Below are 23,590 nucleotides of genomic sequence, written 5' to 3' on the forward strand. Positions count from 1 at the left end.
GTGTCACTGGTACAGGGGGCGTTGTGTCTTGTATAAGCGTTACTGTCACAGGGGGTGTTACGTGTGTAAGTGGCACTGGTACAGGGGGCGTTACATGTGTAAGCGGCACTGGTACAGTGGGCGTTACGTGTGTAAGCGGCACTGGTACAGGGGGCATTCGTGTGTAAGCGGCACTGGTACAGGGGGCGTTACGTGTGTAAGCGGCACTGGTACAGGGGGTGTTACATGTGTAAGCTGCACTGGTACAGGGGGCATTCGTGTGTAAGCGGCACTGGTACAGGGGGCGTTACGTGTGTAAGCGGCACTGGTACAGGGGGCGTTACGTGTGTAAGCTGCACTGGTACAGGGGGCATTCGTGTGTAAGCGGCACTGGTACAGGGGGCGTTACGTGTGTAAGCTGCACTGGTACAGGGGGCGTTACGTGTGTAAGCGGCACTGGTACAGGGGGCATTACGTGAGCAAGCAGCACTGGTACAGGGTGCGTTACTTGTGTAAGCGTCAATGCCACAGGGTGCTTTACGTGTGTAAGCATCACTGCTGCATGGAGCATAATGTGTGTAAGCGTCACTGCTTCAGGGAATGTTACGTGTGTAAGAGTCACTGCATCTTGTATAAGAGTCACTGGTACAGGGGGCGTTACGTGTGTAAGCATCACTACTGCAGGGGGCGTTATGTGTGTAAGTCCCTCTACTACAGGGAGCATTGTGTGTATAAGTATTATGTGCGCTGTCCCTTTGTAAAGTATGGGAGGGCGCAAATTTATAGTTTGCAGGGGGGCGCCGAACACCCTAGCACTGGCCCTGACTATTATGTTATGTCATTACACTGAAGTGTACACCATGATGTTATGTCATTACACTACAGTGTACACCATGATGTTATGTCATTACACTGTACACCATAATGTTACGTCATTACACTGCACTGTACACCATAATATTACATCATTACACTGCACTGTACACCATGATGTTACGTCTTTACACTGCAAAATACACCATGATGTTATGACACTACACTCAACTGTACACCATGATGTCATGTCATTGCACTGCACACCATTATGTTACGTCATTACACTTCACTGTACACCATGATGTTATGTCATTACACTGTACACCATAATGTTACGTCATTACACTGCACTGTACACCATGATATCACATCATTACACTGCACTGTACACCATGATGTTACGTCTTTACACTGCAAAATACACCATGATGTTATGTCACTACACTCAACTGTACACCATGATGTTATGTCATTACACTGCACTGTACACCGTGATGTTATGTCACTACACTGCATACCATTATATTATGTCACTACACTGCACCATACACCATAATGTTTTATCATTATACTGCACTGTACACCATGATGTTATGTCACTACACACCCCTGTACACCATGATGTTATGTCATTACACTGTACTGTACACCATGATATTATGTCATTACACTGCACTGTACTCCATGATGTTATGTCATTACACTGCACTGTACACCGTGATGTTATGTCACTACACTGCACACCATGATGTTATGTAACTACACTGCACCGTACACCATAATGTTTTATCATTATACTGCACTGTACACCATGATGTTATGTAACTACACTGCACCGTACACCATAATGTTTTATCATTATACTGCACTGTACACCAGGCCTGGCTAACCTGTGGCTCTCCAGATGTTGTACACCATGATGTTATGTCACTACACTCCCCTGTACACCATGATGTTATGTCATTACACAGCACTGTACACCGTTATGTTATGACACTACACTGCACTGTACACCATGATGTTATGTCATTACACTGCACTGTACACCATGATGTTATGTCATTACACTGCAGTGTACACCATGATGTTATGTCATTACACTGTACACCATAATGTTACGTCATTACACTGCACTGTACACCATGATGTTACGTCATTACACTGCACTGTACACCATGATGTTACGTCACTACACTGCACACCATGATGTTATGTTATTACACTGCACTGTAAACCATGATGTTACGTTACTACACATCACTGTACACCATTATGTTATGTCATTACACTGCACTGTACACCATGATGTTATGTCATTACACTGCAGTGTACACCATGATGTTATGTCATTACACTACAGTGTACACCATGATGTTATGTCATTACACTGCACTGTACACCATGATGTTACGTCATTACACTGCAAAATACACCATGATGTTACGTCACTACACTGCACTGTACACCATGATGTTATGTCATTACACTGCGCTGTACACCATGATGTGAAGTCATTACACTGCACTGTACATCAAGATGTTATGTCATTACACTCCCCTGTACACCATGATGTTATGTCATTACACTGCACTGTACACCATGATGTTAAGTCTAGAGATGAGCAAGTTCGGTTCCACGGAATCCGAACCCGCCCGAACTTCAGCTTTTTTTACACAGATCCGAGCGACTCGGATCTTCCCGCCTTGCTCGGTTAACCCGAGCGCGCCCGAACGTCATCATGACGCTGTCGGATTCTCGCGAGGCTCGGATTCTATCGCGAGACTCGGATTCCATATAAGGAGCCGCGCGTCGCCGCCATTTTCACACGTGCATTGAGATTGATAGGGAGAGGACGTGGCTGGCGTCCTCTCCGTTTAGAGAAGAAATAGATAGGAGAGTGAGAGTGAGACAGTGACACTTCATTTACTGGAGCTTAGGAGGAGTACTCAGACAGAGGGGGAAATTTACTAAGCTCCCGATTTTGTCCGAGATGCCGTTTTTTCATCAAAGTGTCATCTCGGTAATTTACTAAACACTAATCACGGCAGAGATGAGGGCATTCGTAATTTTTTGCAAGTCCAAGTAAAAAATTACGAATGAATACACCATCGGTCAAAACGCGGCTGTTTAAGTATGAATCTCGGTCATTTACTAAGAAGTGCAAAGCAAAAAAAAAGCAAACACTGCCGTGAAAAATTACAACTCGTAAAAAAGTGCTAAAAAAAACCAGACCTTTTTTTTTTATTCGTGATTGGATAGGCATGCACGGATCCATGAGATCCGTGCATGTATATCAGTGGGAAGGGGTGGGAAAGTGCTTATTTTTTCAATAAAAATTGCGTGGGGTCCCCCCTCCTAAGCATAACCAGCCTCGGGCTCTTTGAGCCGATCCTGGTTGCAGAAATATGGGAAAAAAAATGACAGGGGTTCCCCCATATTTAAGCAACCAGCATCGGGCTCTGCACCTGGTCCTGGTCCCAAAAATACGGGGGACAAAAAGAGTAGGGGTCCCCCGTATTTTTAAAACCAGCACCGGGCTCCACTAGCTGGACAGATAATGCCACAGCCGGGGGTCACTTTTATATAGTGCCCTGCGGCCGTGGCATCAAAAATCCAACTAGTCACTCCTGGCCGGGGTACCCTGGGGGAGTGGGGACCCCTTCAATCAAGGGGTCCCCCCCCCCAGCCACCCAAGGGCCAGGGGTGAAGCCCGAGGCTGTCCCCCCCCCATCCAATGGGCTGCGGATGGGGAGGCTGATAGCCTTTGTTGTAAAAGAAAAGATATTGTTTTTAGTAGCAGTACTACAAGGCCCAGCAAGCCTCCCCCGCATGCTGGTACTTGGAGAACCACAAGTACCAGCATGCGACGGAAAAATGGGCCCGCTGGTACCTGTAGTACTACTACTAAAAAAATACCCAAAAAAAGACAAGACACACACACCGTGAAAGTATAATTTTATTACATACATACATACTTACCTTAAGTTCCCACGCAGGTCGGTCCTCTTCTCCAGTAGAATCCAAGGGGTACCTGTTGAAGAAATTAAAGAAATTATACTCACGAGATCCAGAGGTCCAGGCTCCTCGGGAAATCCAGGGGTAATTCACGTACTTGAAAAAAAAAAAAAACGGTGTCCCGACCACGAACTGAAAGGGGACCCATGTTTGCACATGGGTCACCTTTCCACGAATGCCAGAAACCCACTCTGACTTCTGTCTAAGTGGGTTTCTTCAGCCAATCAGGGAGCGCCACGTTGTAGCACTCTCCTGATCAGCTGTGTGGTCCTGTCCTCACTGACAGGCAGCACACGGCAGTGTTACAATGTAGCGCTTATGCGCTACATTGTAACCAATGATGGGAACTTTCTGCCCTGCGGTTGACCTAAAGTGACGTCACCGCTGAGCAGAAAGTTCCCATCATTGGAACTTTCTGCTCAGCGGTGACGTCACTTTAGGTCAACCGCAGGGCAGAAAGTTCCCATCATTGGTTACAATGTAGTGCATAGGCGCTACATTGTAACACTGCCGTGTGCTGCCTGTCAGTGAGGACAGGACCACACAGCTGATCAGGAGAGTGCTACAACGTGGCGCTCCCTGATTGGCTGAAGAAACCCACTTAGACAGAAGTCAGAGTGGGTTTCTGGCATTCGTGGAAAGGTGACCCATGTGCAAACATGGGTCCCCTTTCAGTTCGTGGTCGGGACACCGTTTTTTTTTTTTTTTTTTTCAAGTACGTGGATTACCCCTGGATTTCCCGAGGAGCCTGGACCCCTGGATCTCGTGAGTATAATTTCTTCAACAGGTACCCCTTGGATTCTACTGGAGAAGAGGACCGACCTGCGTGGGAACTTAAGGTAAGTATGTATGTATGTGTGTATGTATGTAATAAAATTATACTTTCACGGTGTGTGTGTCTTGTCTTTTTTTGGGTATTTTTTTAGTAGTAGTACTACAGGTACCAGCGGGCCAGTTTTTCCGCCGCATGCTGGTACTTGTGGTTCTCCAAGTACCAGCATGCGGGGGAGGCTTGCTGGGCCTTGTAGTACTGCTACTAAAAACAATATCTTTTCTTTTACAACAAAGGCTATCAGCCCCCCCATCCGCAGCCCATTGGATGGGGGGGGGGGGGAAAGCCTCGGGCTTCACCCCTGGCCCTTGGGTGGCTGGGGGGGGGGGACCCCTTGATTGAAGGGGTCCCCACTCCCCCAGGGTACCCCGGCCAGGGGTGACTAGTTGGATTTTTGATGCCACGGCCGCAGGGCACTATATAAAAGTGACCCCCGGCTGTGGCATTATCTGTCCAGCTAGTGGAGCCCGGTGCTGGTTTTAAAAATACGGGGGACCCCTACTCTTTTTGTCCCCCGTATTTTTGGGACCAGGACCAGGCGCAGAGCCCGATGCTGGTTGCTTAAATATGGGGGAACCCCTGTCATTTTTTTCCCCATATTTTTGCAACCAGGATCGGCTCAAAGAGCCCGAGGCTGGTTATGCTTAGGAGGGGGGACCCCACGCATTTTTTTTTATTATTTTACAGTGTTTAATTAAAAAATAAAAATAAATAAACCCCAGCACGGATCACACAGATCCGGCCGAGATTGATTGTAAAAAAAGTCGGCAGTGTTTTGCTAATCACTGCCGTAAAAATAGAAAAAAAACCACGAATGACATCGACATCAGAACAAAAGAAAAACCCGAATACGACAGCTTAGTAAATTAGTCGTAATCAATTCAAAAAGTTGCAGTTTTACACTTTCGATGTCATTCGTGATTGAACTTTGACCTGAAACGGGAAAATACGGATCTTAGTAAATTTACCCCAGAGAGTGCAGAATTTTGCTGATAGTATTAGTTAGTTAGTTATACTAGTGACTGACCAGTGACCACCAGTGCAGTTTTATTTTATATTATTTAATATAATCCGTTCTCTGCCTGAAAAAACGATACACAGTGACTCAGTCACATACCATATCTGTGCTCAGCCCAGTGTGCTGCATCATCTATGTATAATATCTGACTGTGCTCACACAGCTTAATTGTGGGGGAGACTGGGGAGCAGTTAGGTTATAGCAGGAGCCAGGAGTACATATTAAAATTAAACAGTGCACACTTTTTTTCTGCAGGAGTGCCACTGCCAGTGCCAGTGTGACTGACCAGTGACCTGACCACCAGTATAGTATACTATATTGTATTGTGATTGACTGTCTGTAAAAGTTAAACACACGTCGTGTGACTTGTGTGGTGTTTTTTTATTCTATAAAATAAAAAACTCATTCTGCTGACAGACAGTGTCCAGCAGGTCCGTCATTATATAATATATACCTGTCCGGCTGCAGTAGTGATATATATATATTTTTTATATCATTATTTATCATCCAGTCGCAGCAGACACAGTACGGTAGTCCACGGCTGTAGCTACCTCTGTGTCGGCACTCGGCAGTCCGTCCATAATTGTATACCACCTACCCGTGGTTTTTTTTTTCTTTCTTCTTTATACATACTACATCTCATTATCATCCAGTCTATATTAGCAGCAGACACAGTACAGTACGGTAGTCCACGGCTGTAGCTACCTCTGTGTCGGCACTCGGCAGTCCGTCCATAATTGTATACCACCTACCCGTGGTTTTTTTTTTCTTTCTTCTTTATACATACTACATCTCATTATCAACCAGTCTATATTAGCAGCAGACACAGTACGGTAGTCCACGGCTGTAGCTACCTCTGTGTCGGCACTCGGCAGTCCGTCCATAATTGTATACCACCTACCCGTGGTTTTTTTTTTCTTTCTTCTTTATACATACTACATCTCATTATCATCCAGTCTATATTAGCAGCAGACACAGTACAGTACGGTAGTCCACGGCTGTAGCTACCTCTGTGTCGGCACTCGGCAGTCCGTCCATAATTGTATACAGCCCACCCGTGGTTTTTTTTTCCTTTCTTCTTTATACATACTACATCTCATTATCATCCAGTCTATATTAGCAGCAGACACAGTACAGTACGGTAGTCCACGGCTGTAGCTACCTCTGTGTCGGCACTCGGCAGTCCGTCCATAATTGTATACCACCTACCCGTGGTTTTTTTTTTCTTTCTTCTTTATACATACTACATCTCATTATCATCCAGTCTATATTAGCAGCAGACACAGTACAGTACGGTAGTCCACGGCTGTAGCTACCTCTGTGTCAGCACTCGGCAGTCCGTCCATAATTGTATACCACCTACCCGTGTTTTTTTTTTCCTTTCTTCTTTATACATACTACATCTCATTATCATCCAGTCTATATTAGCAGCAGACACAGTACAGTACGATAGTCCACGGCTGTAGCTACCTCTGTGTCGGCACTTGGCAGTCCGTCCATAATTGTATACCACCTACACGTGGTTTTTTTTCTTTCTTCTTTATACATCCTACATCTCATTATCATCCAGTCTATATTAGCAGCAGACACAGTACAGTACGGTAGTCCACGGCTGTAGCTACCTCTGTGTCGGCACTCGGCAGTCCATCCATAATTGTATACTAGTATCCATCCATCTCCATTGTTTACCTGAGGTGCCTTTTAGTTGTGCCTATTAAAATATGGAGAACAAAAATGTTGAGGTTCCAAAATTAGGGAAAGATCAAGATCCACTTCCACCTCGTGCTGAAGCTGCTGCCACTAGTCATGGCCGAGACGATGAAATGCCAGCAACGTCGTCTGCCAAGGCCGATGCCCAATGTCATAGTACAGAGCATGTCAAATCCAAAACACCAAATATCAGTAAAAAAAGGACTCCAAAACCTAAAATAAAATTGTCGGAGGAGAAGCGTAAACTTGCCAATATGCCATTTACCACACGGAGTGGCAAGGAACGGCTGAGGCCCTGGCCTATGTTCATGGCTAGTGGTTCAGCTTCACATGAGGATGGAAGCACTCAGCCTCTCGCTAGAAAAATGAAAAGACTCAAGCTGGCAAAAGCAGTAGCACCGCAAAGAACTGTGCGTTCTTCGAAATCCCAAATCCACAAGGAGAGTCCGACTCCAATTGTGTCGGTTGCGATGCCTGACCCACTGGACGTGAAGAGCATGCGCCTTCCACCATTTGCACGCCCCCTGCAAGTGATGGAAGGAGCACCCGCAGTCCAGTTCCTGATAGTCAGATTGAAGATGTCAGTGTTGAAGTACACCAGGATGAGGAGGATATGGGTGTTGCTGGCGCTGGGGAGGAAATTGACCAGGAGGATTCTGATGGTGAGGTGGTTTGTTTAAGTCAGGCACCCGGGGAGACACCTGTTGTCCGTGGGAGGAATATGGCCGTTGACATGCCTGGTGAAAATACCAAAAAAATCAGCTCTTCGGTGTGGAAGTATTTCACCAGAAATGCGGACAACAGGTGTCAAGCCGTGTGTTCCCTTTGTCAAGCTGTAATAAGTAGGGGTAAGGACGTTAACCACCTCGGAACATCCTCCCTTATACGTCACCTGCAGCGCATTCATAATAAGTCAGTGACAAGTTCAAAAACTTTGGGCGACAGCGGAAGCAGTCCACTGACCAGTAAATCCCTTCCTCTTGTAACCAAGCTCACGCAAACCACCCCACCAACTCCCTCAGTGTCAATTTCCTCCTTCCCCAGGAATGCCAATAGTCCTGCAGGCCATGTCACTGGCAATTCTGACGAGTCCTCTCCTGCCTGGGATTCCTCCGATGCATCCTTGCGTGTAACGCCTACTGCTGCTGGCGCTGCTGTTGTTGCTGCTGGGAGTCGATGGTCATCCCAGAGGGGAAGTCGTAAGCCCACTTGTACTACTTCCAGTAAGCAATTGACTGTCCAACAGTCCTTTGCGAGGAAGATGAAATATCACAGCAGTCATCCTGCTGCAAAGCGGATAACTGAGGCCTTGACAACTATGTTGGTTTTAGACGTGCGTCCGGTATCCGCCGTTAGTTCACAGGGAACTAGACAATTTATTGAGGCAGTGTGCCCCCATTACCAAATACCATCTAGGTTCCACTTCTGTAGGCAGGCGATACCGAGAATGTACACGGACGTCAGAAAAAGACTCACCAGTGTCCTAAAAAATGCAGTTGTACCCAATGTCCACTTAACCACGGACATGTGGACAAGTGGAGCAGGGCAGGGTCAGGACTATATGACTGTGACAGCCCACTGGGTAGATGTATGGACTCCCGCCGCAAGAACAGCAGCGGCGGCACCAGTAGCAGCATCTCGCAAACGCCAACTCTTTCCTAGGCAGGCTACGCTTTGTATCACCGCTTTCCAGAATACGCACACAGCTAAAAACCTCTTACGGCAACTGAGGAAGATCATCGCAGAATGGCTTACCCCAATTGGAATCTCCTGTGGATTTGTGGCATCGGACAACGCCAGCAATATTGTGTGTGCATTAAATATGGGCAAATTCCAGCACGTCCCATGTTTTGCACATACCTTGAATTTGGTGGTGCAGAATTTTTTAAAAAACGACAGGGGCGTGCAAGAGATGCTGTCGGTGGCCAGAAGAATTGCGGGACACTTTCGGCGTACAGGCACCACGTACAGAAGACTGGAGCACCACCAAAAACTACTGAACCTGCCCTGCCATCATCTGAAGCAAGAAGTGGTAACGAGGTGGAATTCAACCCTCTATATGCTTCAGAGGTTGGAGGAGCAGCAAAAGGCCATTCAAGCCTATACAATTGAGCACGATATAGGAGGTGGAATGCACCTGTCTCAAGTGCAGTGGAGAATGATTTCAACGTTGTGCAAGGTTCTGATGCCCTTTGAACTTGCCACACGTGAAGTCAGTTCAGACACTGCCAGCCTGAGTCAGGTCATTCCCCTCATCAGGCTTTTGCAGAAGAAGCTGGAGACATTGAAGGAGGAGCTAACACGGAGCGATTCCGCTAGGCATGTGGGACTTGTGGATGGAGCCCTTAATTCGCTTAACAAGGATTCACGGGTGGTCAATCTGTTGAAATCAGAGCACTACATTTTGGCCACCGTGCTCGATCCTAGATTTAAAACCTACCTTGGATCTCTCTTTCCGGCAGACACAAGTCTGCTGGGGTTGAAAGACCTGCTGGTGAGAAAATTGTCAAGTCAAGCGGAACGCGACCTGTCAACATCTCCTCCTTCACATTCTCCCGCAACTGGGGGTGCGAGGAAAAGGCTCAGAATTCCGAGCCCACCCGCTGGCGGTGATGCAGGGCAGTCTGGAGCGACTGCTGATGCTGACATCTGGTCCGGACTGAAGGACCTGACAACGATTACGGACATGTCGTCTACTGTCACTGCATATGATTCTCTCAACATTGAAAGAATGGTGGAGGATTATATGAGTGACCGCATCCAAGTAGGCACGTCACACAGTCCGTACTTATACTGGCAGGAAAAAGAGGCAATTTGGAGGCCCTTGCACAAACTGGCTTTATTCTACCTAAGTTGTGCTCCCACAAGTGTGTACTCCGAAAGAGTGTTTAGTGCCGCCGCTCACCTTGTCAGCAATCGGCGTACGAGGTTACATCCAGAAAATGTGGAGAAGATGATGTTCATTAAAATGAATTATAATCAATTCCTCCGCGGAGACATTGACCTGCAGTAATTGCCTCCACAAAGTACACAGGGAGCTGAGATGGTGGATTCCAGTGGGGACGAATTGATAATCTGTGAGGAGGGGGATGTACACGGTGATATATCGGAGGATGATGATGAGGTGGACATCTTGCCTCTGTAGAGCCAGTTTGTGCAAGGAGAGATTAATTGCTTCTTTTTTGGGGGGGGTCCAAACCAACCCGTCATATCAGTCACAGTCGTGTGGCAGACCCTGTCACTGAAATGATGGGTTGGTTAAAGTGTGCATGTCCTGTTTTGTTTATACAACATAAGGGTGGGTGGGAGGGCCCAAGGACAATTCCATCTTGCACCTCTTTTTTCTTTTCTTTTTCTTTGCGTCATGTGCTGTTTGGGGAGGGTTTTTTGGAAGGGCCATCCTGCGTGACACTGCAGTGCCACTCCTAGATGGGCCCGGTGTTTGTGTCGGCCACTAGGGTCGCTTATCTTACTCACACAGTCAGCTACCTCATTGCGCCTCTTTTTTTCTTTGCGTCATGTGCTGTTTGGGGAGGGTTTTTTGGAAGGGACATCCTGCGTGACACTGCAGTGCCACTCCTAGATGGGCCCGGTGTTTGTGTCGGCCACTAGGGTCGCTTATCTTACTCACACAGTCAGCTACCTCATTGCGCCTCTTTTTTTCTTTGCGTCATGTGCTGTTTGGGGAGGGTTTTTTGGAAGGGACATCCTGCGTGACACTGCAGTGCCACTCCTAGATGGGCCCGGTGTTTGTGTCGGCCACTAGGGTCGCTTATCTTACTCACACAGCGACCTCGGTGCAAATTTTAGGACTAAAAATAATATTGTGAGGTGTGAGGTATTCAGAATAGACTGAAAATGAGTGGAAATTATGGTTTTTGAGGTTAATAATACTTTGGGATCAAAATGACCCCCAAATTCTATGATTTAAGCTGTTTTTTAGGGTTTTTTGAAAAAAACACCCGAATCCAAAACACACCCGAATCCGACAAAAAAAATTCGGTGAGGTTTTGCCAAAACGCGGTCGAACCCAAAACACGGCCGCGGAACCGAACCCAAAACCAAAACACAAAACCCGAAAAATTTCCGGCGCTCATCTCTAGTTAAGTCATTACACTGCACTATACACCATGATGTTATGTCATTAAACTGCACTGCACACCATGATGTTATGTCATTACACTGCACTGTACACCATAATGTTACATCATTACACTGCACTGTACACCATGATGTTAGGTCACAACACTGCACTGTACACCATGATGTTACTTCATTACACTGCACTGTAGACCACAATGATATGTACCTACACTGCACTGTACACCATAATGTTATGTCATTACACTGTACACCATGATGTTATGTCACTACACTGCACCGCACACCATGATGTTATTTCATTACACTGCAGTGTACACCACAATGTTTTGTCATTACACTGCACTGTACACCATGATGTTGTCATTACACTGCACTGTACAGCATGATGTTATGTCATTACACTGCAGTATACACCATTATGTTATGTCATTACACTGCACTGTACAACATTCCAGATATGCTTATATGGATTTCCATGGGGGGGAGTTTCTGTACGTGTGTGTGTGTGTGTGTGTGTGTGTGTGTGTGTGTGTGTGTGTACACACACACACACACACACACACACACACACACACACACACACACACGACATACATACACACAGCCTATACACACACAAACATACACACAGAGCATACACACAGCATATACACACAGAGCATACATACACACAGCATATACACACAGAGCATATATACACACACACAGAGCATACACATAGCATATACACACAGAGCATACATACACACAGCATATATGCACACACAGAGCATACATACACAGAGCACATATGCACACACACAGAGCAAACATACTCACACATCAAATAAACAAACACACACAGAGCATATATACACACAGCATACACACACAGAGCATATATACATACAGCATATACACACAGAGAGCATACAAACACACAGCATTTTATACACACAGAGCAAACATACACACAAAGCATACAGACACACAGAGCATACATACACACAGCATACACACAAACACAGCGCATACATACTCACAGCATATATACACACACAGGACATACATACACACAGCCTATACACACACAAACATACACACAGAGCATACATACAAGCAACATATACACACACAGAGCATACATACACACAGCATATAAAAAACACAGCATACACACACAGCATATAGACACACACACAGATCATACATATACACAGCATATATACACACACAGAGCATACATACACACAGCATATACACACACAGGGAATACATACACACAGAATACAAAAAACACAGAGCATACACACAGAGCATATAGACACACACACACAGATCATACATACACACAGCATATACACAAACAGAGCATACATACCTACAGCATATATACAAACAAAGGACATATATACTCACAGCCTTTACACACAAACATACACACAGTGCATACATACAAACAGCATATACACACACAGAGCATACATACACCGAGCATATAAAAACACAGAGCATACACACACAGCATATAGACACACACACACACACACACACATACACACACACAGATCATACATATACACAGCATATACACACACACACACACACACACACACACACACACACACACAGAGCATACATGCACACAGAATATACACACAGAGAATACATATACACAGAATATACACAAACAGAGCATACAAACACAGCATATATCTACACACACAGCATGCATGCATACATACATACATACATACATACACACAACATTTATACACATACACACAGAGCATACAGTACATACACACAGCATACATACACCTAGCATATACACAAAGAGAGCATACATACACACAGCATACATACACATAGCATATACACACACAGAGCATATACACACACATACAGAGCATACATACACACAAACACACTGCATACATACACACAGCATACATACACACAACATACACAAACACACATGCAGAGCATACACCCACTCACTCACTCACTCACTCACTCACTCAAACAAACAAACATCAGCACACTGAGTACAGTCACTCCTCGCCCAGCCAGCTCACTCACAGAGCCACATGGGAAGTCACACACTGCCCTGCAGCCCCCCCGACCCCTACACTCAGCAGCGGCCAGCCTGTCTCAGTGTAATAGCTGATGAGGCTCCTTTTAAAAGATATTTCAGCTAGTGAATTAATAATAATTTCTGCAACCCTGTTACATTGTACATAATATACACCCGCTGTCTCTTCTTACACTACATAATATATACCCGTCTGTCTCTTCTTACACTACATAACATATACCCGTCTGTCTCTTCCTACACTACATGATATACACCCGTCTGTCTCTTCTTACACTACATAATATATACCCGTCTGTCTCTTCTTACACTACATAATATATACCCGTCTGTCTCTTCTTACACTACATAATATACACCCATCTGTCTCTTCCTACACTACATAATATTCACCAGTCTGTCTCTTCTTACACTACATAATATACACCCATCTGTCTCTTCTCATACTATATAATATACACCCATCTGTCTCTTCCTACACTACATAATATTCACCAGTCTGTCTCTTCTTACACTACATAATACACACCCGTCTGTCTCTTCTCATACTATATAATATACACCCATCTGTCTCTTCCTACACTACATAATATTCACCAGTCTGTCTCTTCTTACACTACATAATATACACCCGTCTGTCTCTTCTCATACTACATAACATACACCCTTCTGTCTCTATCTACACTACATAATATACACCAGTCTGTCTCTCTTACACTACATAATATACACCCATCTGTCTCTTCCTACACTACATGATATACACCCATCTGTCTCCTCTTACACTACATAATATATACCCGTCTGTCTCCTCTTACACTACATGATATACACCCATCAGTCTCTTCCTACACTACATGATATACACCTGTCTGTCTCTTCCTACACTACATGATATACACACATCTGTGTCTTCCTACACTACATAATATACACCCGTCTGTCTCTTCTTACACTACATAATATATACCCGTCTGTCTCTTCCTACACTACATGATATACACCCATCTGTCTCTTCCAACACTACAGGATATACACCCACCTGTCTCCTCTTACACTACATGATATACACCCATCTGTCTCTTCCTACACTACATGATATACACCCATCTGTCTCCTCTTACACTACATAATATATAACCATCTGTCTCCTCTTACACTACATGATATACACCCAACTGTCTCTTCCTACACTACATGATATACACCCATCTGTCTCCTCTTACACTACATAATATATACCCGTCTGTCTCCTCTTACACTACATGATATACACCCATCTGTCTCTTTCTACAATACATGCTATACACCCGTCTGTCTCTTCTTACACTACATAATATATACCCGTATCTCTCCTCTTACACTACATGATATACACCCATCTGCCTCTTCCTACACTACATGATATACACCCATCTGTCTCCTCTTACACTACATAATATATACCCATCTGTCTTCTCTTACACTACATGATATACACCCATCTGTCTCTTCCTACACTGCATGATATATACCCATCTGTCTCTTCCTACACTACATGATATACACCCATCTGTCTCCTCTTACACTACATAATATATACCCGTCTGTCTCCTCTTACACTACATGATATACACCCATCTGTCTCTTCCTACACTACATGATATACACACATCAGTGTCTTCCTACACTACATAATATACACCCGTCTGTTTCTTCTTACACTACATAATATATACCCGTCTGTCTCTTCCTACACTACATGATATACACCCATCTGTCTCTTCCTACACTACAGGATATATACCCATCTGTCTCCTCTTACACTACATAATATATACCCGTCTGTCTCCTCTTACACTACATGATATACACCCATCTGTCTCTTTCTACAATACATGCTATACACCCGTCTGTCTCTTCTTACACTACATAATATATACCCGTATCTCTCCTCTTACACTACATGATATACACCCATCTGCCTCTTCCTACACTACATGATATACACCCATCTGTCTCCTCTTACACTACATAATATATACCCATCTGTCTCCTCTTACACTACATGATATACACCCATCTGTCTCTTCCTACACTACATGATTTACACCTGTCTGTCTCTTCCTACACTACATGATATACACCCATCTGTCTCTTCCTACACTTCATAATATACACCCGTCTGTCTCTTCTTACACTGCATAATATACACCTGTCTGTCTCTTCCTACACTACATGATATACACCCATCTGTCTCTTCCTCTACTACATGATATACACCTGTCTATCTCTTCCCACACTACATGATATACACCCATCTGTCTCTTCCTGCACTACATGATATACACCCGTCTGTCTCTTCCTACAATACATAATATGCACCCATCTGCCTCTTCTTACACTACATGATATACACCCATCTGTCTCTTCCTTCAATACATAATATATACCCGTCTGTCTCCTCTTACACTACATTATATACACCCATCTGTCTCTTTCTACAATACATGATATACACCCGTCTGTCTCTTCTTTACACTACATAATATATACCCGTCTCTCTCCTCTTACACTACATGATATACACCCATCTGCCTCTTCCTACACTACATGATATACACCCATCTGTCTCTTCCTACACTACATGATATACACCCATCTGTCTCTTCCTACAATACATACTATGCACCCATCTGCCTCTTCTTACACTACATGATATACACCCATCTGTCTTTTCCTACACTACATAATATATACCCGTCTGTCTCCTCTTACACTACATGATATACACCCATCTGTCTCTTTCTACAATACATGATATACACCCGTCTGTCTCTTCTTTACACTACATAATATATACCCGTCTCCCTCCTCTTACACTACATGATATACACCCATCTGCCTCTTCCTACACTACATGATATACACCCATCTGTCTCCTCTTACACTACATAATATATACCCATCTGTCTCCTCTTTCAGTACATGATATACACCTATCTGTCTCTTCCTACACTACATGATTTACACCTGTCTGTCTCTTCCTACACTACATGATATACACCCATCTGTCTCTTCCTACACTACATAATATACACCCGTCTGTCTCTTCTTACACTACATAATATACACCTGTCTGTCTCTTCCTACACTACATGATATACACCCATCTGTCTCTTCCTTTACTACATGATATACACCTGTCTATCTCTTCCCACACTACATGATATACACCCATCTGTCTCTTCCTACACTACATGATATACACCCGTCTGTCTCTTCCTACAATACATAATATGCACCCATCTGCCTCTTCTTACACTACATAATATGCACCTGTCTGCCTACTCCTACACTACATGATATACACACGTCTGTCTCTTCCTACAATACATGATGTACACCCATCTGTCTTTTCCTACACTACATAATATATACCCATCTGTCTCCTCTTACACTACATGATATACACCCATCTGTCTCTTCCTACAATACATAATATACACCCGTCTGCCTCTTCCTACACTACATGATATACACCCGTCTGTCTTTTCTTACACTACATAATATACACTAGACTGTCTCTTCTTACTCTACGTGATATACACCCATCTGCCTCTTCCTACACCACATGATGTACACCCGTCTGTCTCTTCTTACACTACATGATATACACACATCTGTCTCTCCTTACACTACATAACATTCACCCGTCTGTCTATTCTTACACTACACAATATACACCCATCTGTCTCTAATTACACTGCATAACACACACCTGCCTCTCTCTTCTACACTACATAATATACACCCATCTGTCTTTTCATACAATACATGATGTACACCCATCTGTCTTTTCCTACACTACATAATATATACCCATCTGTCTCCTCTTACACTACATAATATACACCCATCTGTCTCTTCCTACAATACATAATATACACCCGTCTGCCTCTTCCTACACTACATGATATACACCCGTCTGTCTTTTCTTACACTACATAATATACACTAGACTGTCTCTTCTTACTCTACGTGATATACACCCATCTGCCTCTTCCTACACCACATGATGTACACCCGTCTGTCTCTTCTTACACTACATGATATACACACATCTGTCTCTCCTTACACTACATAACATTCACCCGTCTGTCTATTCTTACACTACACAATATACACCCATCTGTCTCTTCTTACACTGCATAACACACACCTGCCTCTCTCTTCTACACTACATAATATACACCCATCTGTCTTTTCCTACAGTACATGACATACACCCGTCTGTCTCTACCTACACTACATGATATACACCCGTCTGTCTCTACCTACACTACATGATATACACCCGTCTATCTCTTCCTACACTACATGATATACACCCGTCTGTCTCTTCCTACACTACATAATATATACCCGTCTGTCTCTTCCTACACTACATGATATACACCCGTCTGTCTCTTCCTACACTACATAATATACACCCATCTGTCTCTTCCTACACTACATGATATACACCTGTCTACCTCTTCCTACACTATATAATATATACCCATCTGTCTCTTCTTACACTACATGATATACACACATCTGTCTCTCCTTACACTACATAACATACACCCATCTGTCTATTCTTACACTACACAATATACACCCATCTGTCTCTTCTTACACTGCATAACACGCACCTGCCTCTCTCTTCTACACTACATAATATACACCCATCTGTCTTTTCCTACAGTACATGACATACACCCGTCTGTCTCTACCTACACTACATGATATACACCCGTCTGTCTCTACCTACACTACATGATATACACCCGTCTATCTCTTCCTACACTACATGATATACACCCGTCTGTCTCTTCCTACACTACATAATATATACCCGTCTGTCTCTTCCCACACTACATAATATACACCCGTCTGTCTCTTCCTACACTACATGATATGATATACACCCGTCTGTCTCTTCCTACACTACATAATATACACCCGTCTGTCTCTTCCTACACTACATGTTATACAGCCGTTTGTCTCTTCTTACACTACATAATATATACCCATCCCTCTCTTCCTACACTACATAATATACATCCATCTATCTCATCCTACCCTACATGACATACACCGTCTGTCTCTTCTTACACTACATAATATATACGCTGTGACAACACAGCCGGCGCGTCGTGTCGCACAGTGGTTAAAGACACGCAGTTACTTCCCTAGCCCTGGTCCTACACATGGACTTCACCAATTGCCAATATGTTATTAGTTATATGTTAGGCAATATTGTATTATATTGTATGATATTATTGTTACAAGGGTACAGTTATGTTTTCAATGTATATATATGAATGTATTGGTTATTCTGCTATAGTTTGTAAAATAATGTTTCCCCATGTGACGATCAGATAACCTGTGTATTTGCTCTGTCTGGGAAGATACAGCTAGTCTCAGATGTCAGGCCATTCACCCCCCTCATTCTTCCCCACACAATGGATTCCAGGCCACACAATCAGATTAAGTAAGGTTACTTTAGTTAACATCTATTGTGGCCTAGGGAACATGTCTGGACATGTGAAAGTAGTTCTGTGGGTGTCGCCTTATTGTAGAAAAGACAAAGGGTTTTGATAATAGAAAACAGGGGCGGTGAGGGAGATCTGAGACAGAAGGTGAGAGAGTGGCAGGAGTCTGACTAAGAAGTAATGTTCTGTCAGGAGCTCCAGGAGGGATTGTCGTGTAGAATTGGATCACAGAAGTGTGCTGAACTGTTTATAACCCAATCTGTTTAATAAACCACTGTTGGTTTTTCATCTACCACCGTGACTGAGTGATTTTGAACCCAATATCCTCACATTTGGCGGCAGCGGTGGGATCACTCAAGACACCAGCAGAAAGGAATAAACCACAGCAGGCAATTGATTCTGCCCCGCTATGCTACCGATACAGCAAGAAGGATCAACTACAGGACCTCTGTCGAACAAGACGGATTGAGTTTAATGCATCGGACACCAGTGCAGTCTTAATGACAAAGCTAGCTGAATGGGACCAAGAACACCCTGGGCAGGAGGATGATGAGGACTGCATCCCAGAGCAGGCCGAGGGTCAAGGAACCACTGGAACCGCTACAACAGGCCCTGCACTGGTCGTTGGAAGTACAGATCAGTTGCGGGAGTTGCTGGCAGCACTAGGGCAAGGAGCATCAGTACTCGGAGCCGCATTGGGGGCGCAGACCGGTATAACCGCCCCGGCAGTGGCGGTAAGGCAGACCTCCCGGCTGAGGTATAATGAGGTCCCACCTTTTGATGAGGTCAGTTCGGATATTGATACTCATTTGCAGATGTTTGAATCTGTTATGATAATGCATGGAATTGAGGCAGCAGAGTGGCCTCGATATTTGGTACCCAGTCTGAGAGGGCGGGCACTGGAGGCATTCCATGCCCTGAGACCAGAGCAGATCCTGGTATATGAGGAGGTACGGAGTGTGCTGCTTGCCAGATATGCGGTGACCGCTGAATCGTATCGCATAAAGTTTCGGTCTATGGCGCGGAAAGGAGATGCCTCATTTATAGAGTTCAATAACTTGCTGCAGAGGAACTGTGATAAGTGGCTGGCTGTGAAGAAGGCCCTTACTGTAGCAGACATTAAAAATGCTTTTATTTTGGAGCAGCTGCTAAACAAGATGCCTCCAGAGATCAGGGAGTGGGTGGCAGATCGGAACCCTACCACTCCGGAAAAAGCAGCACACCTAGCAGATGAGTTCACAGCTAACAGGCCTCGGTGGAGAGGTGCCAATACAGAGGAGAGGACAACCCTCCGACGGCCCCAGCAGGATCGGGAGCTACCATTGTTCCCCCACCGGCCAGCCCCAATACATACCCCAGCTTCCCTAGCCAGAAATTCAAGGTCTCGGGGACCAGCATCACCTGCAAGCCGACGCTGCTACAACTGTGACCAGGTGGGGCATTTACTTCGTAACTGTACACGGGTAAGACGGCCATTCCCAGGTACCCAATCTGCCATGTCGCGGGTGGCTGTGTGCCACGAATCATTTGGAACGGGCGAGGTGGACTACTTTCCTGATGCACCAGAGGCGGAGGAAGTAGCATACCAAGTAGAGGTGGTAGCAGCTATTGGGAAATCCACCCCGGATAATATGAAGACCCACCTACAACCTGTAAAAGTTAATGGGAAGGAGCTGCAAGGGTTGAGAGACTCGGGAGCTTCTATCACCCTTATACGGCCAGAATTAATTCCCCCCTGCCAGATACTGAAGAAAAGGAAAGTTAAAATTTCCACGGCAGGAGGGCAGATCACTGTAATACCTATGGCAAGGGTACACCTGGACTGGGGCCTGGACTCTGGAGAGGTAAATGTTGGACTTTTGGATGGATTACCCACTCACGTCATTCTGGGCAACGATCTGAGTGCTGGATTGGCTAGTTACTTTGTGGGAGCTATCACCCGAAGCCAAGCACAGGCATTGGAGACAGTGCATGAGGACCCTCTCATTCCAGCACCAGGAGTCTCTGTGGAAGTGACAGCCACAAACCCTGAACCGTTGGCGGTGAGTAACCCTGTACCAGACTTGCCTGACTGTGATGAGAATCTGGGGGAAGTAGATAGGGTAGCCTTTAGGGAAGCCCAACGGACCGACCCCTCCCTAGCTAGCCTCCGCAGGGCAGCGGGACGAACAGATTGGGGGCCTCAGGAGGATCGCATTATGTGGGAGGAGGGGAGACTGTACCGGGTGCCAGCAAAAGCAGACCCATTAGAGCCCGGGGTCCTAAGAAAACAGTTGATTGTTCCACAGCAGTACCGTGCCCGGTTGCTGGCCCTTGCCCATGACATTCCCTTAGCAGGCCACTTAGGGGTTCGGAAAACCCGTGCCCGGCTGCTGCGACATTTCTTCTGGTCTGGGGTTAACCAGGAGGTAAAACAGTATAGAGAGTCATGTGAGGTCTGCCAACGCCTCGGGGGACCTCCACGCCGGGTTCCCCTACAACCCATGCCTGTCATAAGTGAGCCATTTAAGAGAGTGGCCATGGACATTGTGGGGCCTTTTAAGAAACCGAGCCGAACAGGAAAGAGATACATACTGACTGTAGTTGATTACGCGACTAGATACCCTGAGGCAGTGGCACTGGCATCCATAGATGCTGAACATATCGCCCAGGCTCTTATGGATATTTTTAGTCGCGTAGGATTTCCCCAAGAAGTAGTTACTGATCAGGGTACGCAATTTCAAGGGGAATTGCTGCAGACAGTATGGGACAACTTTGGGGTCCATCCCTTACGCACCACCCCTTATCACCCCCAGACTAATGGTCTCTGTGAGAGATTCAATTCGACCCTAAAGCAGTTGCTGCGGGCATTTGCTGAATCGGAGGGGGGAGACTGGGAGAAGTCCTTGCAACAGCTATTATTTGCGTACCGCGAAGTGCCGCAGGATTCAACCGGATTTTCTCCTTTTGAGTTACTATATGCCCGAAGGGTAAGGGGACCACTTGACCTAGTCAGGGAAAGCTGGGAAGGGTCATTTCAGGAACCTGAGGTTCCCATCTTGGAATATGTAGTCCAAATGAAGGAGAAACTGCACAGGCTGATGCAGCTTGCGCATGACCACACCCTGGGCGCGCAGGAAAGACAGTGCCGGTACTATAACCAACGAGCGCAGGACAGGGAACTAGAGGTTGGACAGAAAGTGATGGTGCTAGTACCTGCCCGAAAGCATAAGTTACAGGCGACCTGGGCAGGGCCTTATACTGTAGTGGATCGGCAGGGACGGGTAGATTACATTATTGCCCTAGACCAAACAGGGAAGCGGGTGGGTACCTACCACATAAATAGGTTAAAGAAATATGTCACCAGGGAGATAGGGGCGGTGGCAATATGTTGCCCACCTATGGATGACCCAGAGACCGACCCCATCCCTGACATTCTAGCAGCCACCAAGAGGGACCTAGGAGTGGAGGCAGTGCCCATAGGCTCGCAATTAACCGAAACCCAGGCCCTACAGATGAGGGAGGTATTGGAGGTAGAGAGGCCACAATTCACAAGCAGGCCAGGGCGCACTCATGTAGTGGCCCATCATGTCAATACCGGGGAGGCTCGGCCCACTAGGCAACCCGCTTATCGGGTGAACCCCAGGGTGATTGATATGATCAAAAGGGAGGTCGATGAAATGCTGGCGCTTGGGGTGATTGTACCGTCCCATAGTCCCTGGGCCGCCAGCGTAGTCCTAGTGCCCAAGAAAGATGGCAGTACCCGCTTCTGCGTGGACTATAGGAGGCTGAACGAGGTGACAGTGACAGACGCATACCCCATGCCCCGGGTAGATGAGTTGTTAGACAGGTTGGGAATGGCACGCTATGTATCCACTCTGGATCTTAGCAAAGGATACTGGCAGATACCCCTTACCAGGGAGGCACAGGAGAGGTCTGCATTCAGCACCCCATTTGGGCTCTTTGAATTTACTGCCATGCCCTTTGGGATGAAGAATGCCCCAGCCACCTTTCAGCGTACCATAGATCACCTACTGACAGGGTGTCAGGACTTTGCCCAGGCATACCTTGATGACATAGCCATTTTTAGTCAGACATGGGAGGAGCATCTGCAGCATGTGGCCCAGGTGTTGGCACGGATCAGCAAGGCAGGGTTAACAATCAAACCTGACAAATGTCAGATGGGGATGGCAGAGGTATTGTACCTCGGGCATAGGGTTGGCGGAGGCCATATTCGTCCAGAGCCAGCTAAAATTGAGGCCATCCTGAAATGGCCTCGGCCCACTAACCAAAAACAGGTACGTGCCTTCCTTGGAACAGCAGGGTACTACCGTAAATTTGTGCCCCAGTACAGCACCATTGCCAAACCCCTGACTGACCTAACGACAAAAAAGTACACCCGACAAATTGACTGGAGCCCAGAGTGTGAGCAGGCTTTTTCCCAGCTGAAGGACATTTTGTCCCAATCCCCAGTGTTAGCAGCCCCCGACTTCCGCCGGCGGTTCATTGTGCAAACAGATGCCTCAGGTTGTGGAATAGGAGCT

The sequence above is a fragment of the Pseudophryne corroboree genome, chromosome 2 (genome assembly GCF_028390025.1).
Source record: "Pseudophryne corroboree isolate aPseCor3 chromosome 2, aPseCor3.hap2, whole genome shotgun sequence".
NCBI lineage: Eukaryota > Metazoa > Chordata > Amphibia > Anura > Myobatrachidae > Pseudophryne > Pseudophryne corroboree.